This window comes from Sphaeramia orbicularis, chromosome 15 (assembly GCF_902148855.1).
Source record: "Sphaeramia orbicularis chromosome 15, fSphaOr1.1, whole genome shotgun sequence".
NCBI classification, from domain to species: Eukaryota; Metazoa; Chordata; class Actinopteri; order Kurtiformes; family Apogonidae; genus Sphaeramia; species Sphaeramia orbicularis.
The window spans coordinates 852,427-859,170 of NC_043971.1; positions in this window are offsets into that span (position 1 = coordinate 852,427).

Sequence of the window (6,744 nt, forward strand, 5' to 3'; positions counted from 1 at the left end):
AGAAAAAAAAAAAATTAAAGCCGCAAGCGGCATCTAAAGGCCCTCACCATGGGCACGTCCAGTACAACTATGTCCATCGTTCAGCAGGTGGCGCTCTAGCACCAAATTTTAATGTCTTCTGATGAATGGGAGTAGGCCTGGGAGATTGAAAATTGACTGAAATTTGAGGTAAATCAGTGTTTATATGTACGAACTAAAGAAATTTTTGTATAAGTAAATCTTTAGGTGGCGCTACGCAGCCAAAATTCAATTTCTTCTATTGAATGGGTGTAGGCCCGGGAGATGTACCATGGAGTCAAATTTGAGCAAAATCGGTGTTTGAATGTCTGAACTGATGCAATTTTCGTAAAGGTAAATTGTAGGGGGCGCTATTGTGTGAATTTTCAATGTCTTCTGACAAATGGGTGTAGGCCTGGGAGATTGGCAAATGATTCAAATTTGAGGCAAACAGGTGTTCGTATGTCCGAACTGATGCAATTTTCATGAAGGTAAATTTGTAGGGGGCGCTATTGAGCGAAATGGCATTTTCTTTTGATAAATGGGTGTAGGCCTGGGAGATTGAATACTGATTCAAATTTGAGTAAAATTGGTGTTCGTATGTCCAAACTGAAGCAATTTGAATTAAAAAAAAAAAAAAAAACTTGTAGGGGGCGCTGTAGTGCGAAATTTAAATTTCTTTTGATGAATAGGTGTAGGCCTGGGAGACAGCTGTCTTAGTCAAATTTGAGCCAAATTTGTGTTTGTATGTCCAAACTGATGTCACTTTTCTAAATGTACATTTGCAGGGGGCGCTATATTGCAAAATTTCAATTTCTTTTAATAAATGGGTGTAGGCCTGGGAGATAGACGTCTGAGTCAAATTTGAGCCAAATCGGTGTTCGTATGTCTGAGCTGAAGCAATTTTTTTAATGGTAAATTTACAAAAAAACTTTGCAACGTTTTCAACCTCGTCGCACAAAAACAGTGACACCGATTCCAAAAATTCGGCTAACTTTTGATGCCCCACTTGTCTAGATACTGTACATCAATTTTGAGCTCATTTGGCCAAACGCCCAAGGAGGAGATAGTTAAAATACGACGTCAGCGAAAACGCTGACTCAGCATTTTGGAAATTTCAATCCAATATGGCCGACTTCCAGTTGGTTTAGGGGCATGGCCATAATAATATTTTTTGTTCGTCTTCTCATGATGAATCTGTGTACCGATTTTCGTGGCTCTATGACAAACTTTATGTTGGACCTGCTCCCATTGGCGTAATGTATTTCCACTTTTCAAAGGGGCGCTGTCGCAACATTTCTTTACCGACATCTACAAAACCTATATGTAAATTCAATTTCTCGCACTTTTGAATTTTGGGCAAAATTTGGTGATTTTTCGTAAATGTTTAGGGGGTCAAATTTGAGCTCAAAGAGCAGGAGAAGAAAAATAAATAAAAATTAAAGCCGCAAGCGGCATCTAAAGGCCCTCGCCACGGGCACGTCCAGTAGAAGTATGGCCATCGTTCAGCAGGTGGCGCTCTAGCACCAAATTTCAATGTCTTCTAATGAATGGGTGTAGGCCTGGGAGATTGACAACTGATTCAAATTTGAGGCAGATCTTTATTTTTATGTCCGAACTAAAGGAATTTTTGTATAAGTAAATCTGTAGGGGGTGCTATGCAGCTGAAATTACATTTCTTCCTTTGAATGGGTGTAGGCCTGCGAGATGTACCACTGAGTCAAATTTGAGCCAAATCGGTGTTTGTATGTCTGAATTAATGCAATTTTTGTGAAGGTAAATTTGTAGGGGGCGCTCCTGAGCGAAGTGGCAATTTCTTTTGATAAATGGGTGTAGGCCTGGGAGATTGACAACTGATTCAAATTTAAGCCAAATTGGTGTTTGTATGTCTAACGTTAAGTAATTTTTGTAAAGGTAAAATTGTAGGGGGCGCTATGGCACTGAATTTCAAATTTTTCATATAAATGGGTGTAGGCCTGGGAGATAGATGTCTGAGTCAAATTTGAGCCAAATCGGTGTTCGTATGTCCAAACTGAAGCAATTTTAATAAAAAAATATTAAAAATTTTTGTAGGGGGCGCTGTAGTGCAAAATTTCAGTTTATTTTGACGAATAGGTGTAGGCCTGGGAGACAGATGTCTGACTCCTCATGATGAATCTGTGTACCGATTTTCGTGGCTCTACGACAAACTTTATGTTGGACATGCTCCCATTGACGTAATGCATTTCCACTTTTCAAGGGAGCGCTGCAGCAACATTTCTTTACCGACATCTCCGAAACCTATAAGTAAATTCAATTTTGCACATTTCTGAATTTTGTGCAAAATTTGGTGGGTTTTCATAAATGTTCAGGGGGTCAAAATTGAGCTCAAAGCGCAGGAGAAAGAATAAATAAATAAATAAATAAAAATAATAATAATCTGAGCAAGAACAATATAGCCGTTTCTATGGCAACCACGTATTTGCCCTTTTTTGAAAGTTCTCGAGGTCCCCCACATGTCTGTGGGGTCAGATGTCACGTGTCGTGCACTTACACCCACGTGACTAACCCAGAGTGGGCGTGTCCCATTGACTCCCATTCATTCTGAGCAGGTGTAAATATGCGATTTGTGCACATGTCATAAACATCGTCGGAAAGGTCTCAGTGCCGTGAATGTGAAAATGTGTGAGAGTGGCGACAGTGGCGAAAGGCGACCGCGTCACTGGCGATTTTGTCCCCATGCGCCCACTGCAGACTCAATAGGCCCTGCGCCGGCTTTACTCGGCTCGGGCCTAATTAAAGATGCAAGCGGCATCTAAAGGCCCTCGCCAAGGGCACATCCAGTGGAAGTATGCTCATCGTTCAGCAGGTGGCGCTCTAGCACCAAATTTTGTGGGAGATTGACAGTTGACTCAAATTTGAGACAAATCAGTGTTCGTATGTCCGAACTGAACAAAATTTTGTAGAAATAAATCTGTAGGGGGCGCTATGAGCCAAAATTCAATTTGTTCCATTGAATGGGTGTAGGCCTGCGAGATGTACCACTGAGTCAAATTTGAGCCAAATCGGTGTTTGTATGTCTGAATTGATGCAATTTTTGTCAAGGTAAATTTGTAGGGGCGCTATTGAGGGAAATGGCAATTTCTTTAGATAAATGGGTGTAGGCCTGGGAGATTGACAACTGATTCAAATTTGAGCCAAATTGGTGTTCATATTATATTATATATATATATGTTATATATATCATATTCAAATTGGTCTCATATCGGATGATAATGAGACTCACTACAGAGAGGAGATCCAGCACCTGACGGGATGGTGCTCAGACAATAACCTTGTCCTGAACACCAGCAAGACCAAGGAGGTCATTGTGGACTTTAGGAGGTCCAGGAGGACAGAACACACCCCTCTCCTCATTCATGGGGAGGAGGTGGAGCGGGTGGACAACATCAAGTTCCTGGGCATCCACATCACATCTGACCTCACTTGGTCCAGGCACACAAAACGTCGCAAAAAAACGGTGACACCGAATCAAAAAATTCAGCTAACTTTTGATTCCCCACTTCTCTAGATACTGTACACCAATTTTGAGCTCATTTGTCCAAGCGGTTTAGTAGGAGATAGTTAAAATACAACGTCAGCGAAAACGCTGACTCAGCATTTTGGAAATTTCAATCCAACATGGCCGACTTCTGGTTGGTTTAGGGGCATGGCCACAATAATATTTTTTGTTTGTCTCCTCATGATGAATCTGTGTACCAATTTTCGTGGCTATACGACAAACTTTATGTTGGACGTGCTCCCATTGGCGTAATGCATTTCCACTTTTCAAGGGGGCGCTCCCGCAACATTTCTTTACCGACATCTACGAAACGTATATGTAAATTAAATTTTGCACATTTCTGAATTTTGGGCCAACTTTGGTGAGTTTTCATAAATGTTTAGGGGGTCAAAATTGAGCTCAAAGCGCAGGAGAAAGAAAAATTAAAGCTGCAAGCGGCATCTAAAGGCCCTCGCCACAGGCACATCCAGTAGAAGTATGGCCATCGTTCAGCAGGTGGCGCTCTAGCACCAAATTTCAATGTCTTCTGATGAATGGGTGTAGGCCTGGGAGATTGACAAGTGATTCAAATTTGAGGCAGATCTTTGTTCGTATGTCCAAACTAAAGAAATTTTTGAATAAGTAAATCTGTAGGGGGCGCTATGCAGCTAACATTAAATTTCTTCCATTGAATGGGTGTAGGCCTGCGAGATGTACCACTGAGTCAAATTTGAGACAAATCGGTGTTCGTATGTCTGAATTAATGAAATTTTCGTGAAGGTAAATTTATAGGAGGCGCTACTGAGCGAAGTGGCAATTTCTTCTGATAAATGGGTGTAGGCCTGGGAGATTGAAAACTGATTCAAATTTGAGCCAAATTGGTGTTTGCATGTCTAACATGAAGTAATTTTTGTAAAGGTAAAATTGTAGGGGGCGCTATGGGACCGAATTTCAAATTTTTCTTATGAATGGGTGTAGGCCTGAGCGATAGACGTCTGAGTCAAATTTGAGCCAAATCGGTGTTCGTATGTCCGAACTGAAGCAATTTTAATAAAAAAATATTAAAAATTTTTGTAGGGAGTGCTGTAGTACAAAATGTCAGTTTCTTTTGACAAATAGATGTAGGCCTGGGAGACAGATGTCTGAGTCAAATTTTAGCTAAATCGGTGTTCGTATGTCAAAGCTATAGCAATTTTTGTGATGGGAAATTTTCGAAAAAACTTTGCAAAGTTTGCAACCTCGTCGCAAAAAAACGGTGACACCGAATAAAAAAATTCAGCTAACTTTTGATTCCCCACTTCTCTAGATACTGTACACCAATTTTGAGCTCATTTGTCCAAGCGGTTTAGTAGGAGATAGTTAAAATACAACGTCAGCGAAAACGCTGACTCAGCATTTTGGAAATTTCAATCCAACATGGCCGACTTCTGGTTGGTTTAGGGGCATGGCCACAATAATATTTTTTGTTTGTCTCCTCATGATGAATCTGTGTACCGATTTTCGTGGCTCTATGCCAAACTTTATGTTGGACATGCTCCCATTGACGTAATGCATTTACAGTTTTCAAGGGGGCGCTGCAGCAACATTTCTTTACCGACATCTACGAAACCTATATGTAAATTCAATTTTGCACATTTCTGAATTTTGGGCAAAATTTGGTGAGTTTTCGTAAATGTTCAGGGGGTCAAAATTGAGCTCAAAGCGCAGGAGAAAGAAAAATAAGACCAAATTAAAGCCGCAAGCGACATCTAAAGGCCCTCGCCACGGGCATGTCCAGTAGAAGTATGTCCATCGTTCAGCAGATGGCCCTCTAGCACCAAATTTCAATGTCTTTTGATGAATGGGTGTAGGCCTGGGAGATTGACAACTGATTCAAATTTGAGGCAGATCTTTGGTTTTATGTCCAAACTAAGGAAATTTTTGTATAAGTAAATCTGTAGGGGCGCTATGCAGCTAAAAATAAATTTCTTGCTTTGAATGGGTGTAGGCCTGCGAGACGTACCACTGAGTCAAATTTGAGCTAAATCGGTGTTCGTATGTCCGAATTAATGCAATTTTTTTTAAGGTAAATTTTTAGGGGGCGCTATTGAGTGAAATGGCAATTTCTTTTGATAAATGGGTGCAGGCCTGGGAGATTGACAACTGATTCAGATTTGAGTCAAATTGGTGTTCGTATGTCCAAACTGAAGCAATTATCGTAAAGGTAAAGTTGTAGGGGGCGCTATAGCACCAAATGTAAAATTTTTTAGATAAATGGGTGTAGGTCTGGGTGATAGACGTCTGACTCAAATTTGAGCCAAATCGGTGTTTGTATGTCCGAACTGAACCAATTTTAATTTTAAAAAATTTAAAAATTTGTAGGGGGCGCTGTAGTGCAAAATTTCAGTTTCTTTTGACAAATAGGTGTAGGCCTGGGAGACAGATGTCTGAGTCGAATTTGAGCCAAATTGGTGTTCGTATGTCCAAACTGGTGTCATTTTTGTAAATGTATATTTGTAGGGGGCGCTATAGTGCAAAATTTCAATTTCTTTTAATAAATGGGTGTAGGCCTGGGAGATAGACATCTGATTGAAATTTAAACCAAATCGGTGTTTGTATGTCTGAGCTGAAGCAATTGTTGTGATGGTAAATTTTCGAAAAAACTTCGCAAAGTTTGCAACCTCGTTGCACAAAAACGGTGACACCAATTTAAAAAATTCGGCTATGTTTTGATGTCCCACTTCTCTAGATACTGTACACAAATTTTGAGCTCATTTGGCCAAACGGCTTAGTAGAAGATAGTTAAAATACAACGTCAGCGAAAACGCTGACTCAGCATTTTGGAAATTTCAATCCCATATGGCCGACTAAGGGTTGGTTTAGGGGCATGGCCATAATAATATTTTTTTTGTCTCCTCATGATGAATCTGTGTACCGATTTTCGTGGCTCTACGACAAACTTTATGTTGGACGAGCTCCCATTGGCGCAATGCATTTCCACTTTTCAAGGGGGCGCTGCCGCAACATTTCTTTACTGACCTCTGCAAAACCTATATGTAAATTCAATTTCTCGCACTTCTGAATTTTAGGCGAAATTTGGTGAGTTTTCGTAAATGTTCAGAGGGTCAAAATTGAGCTCAAGAATCTGAGCACAAGAACAATATAGCCGTTTCTATGGCAACCACATATGGCCTTATTTGAAAGCTCTCGAGCTCCCCCACATGTCTGTCTCAGTGCCGTGAATGTGA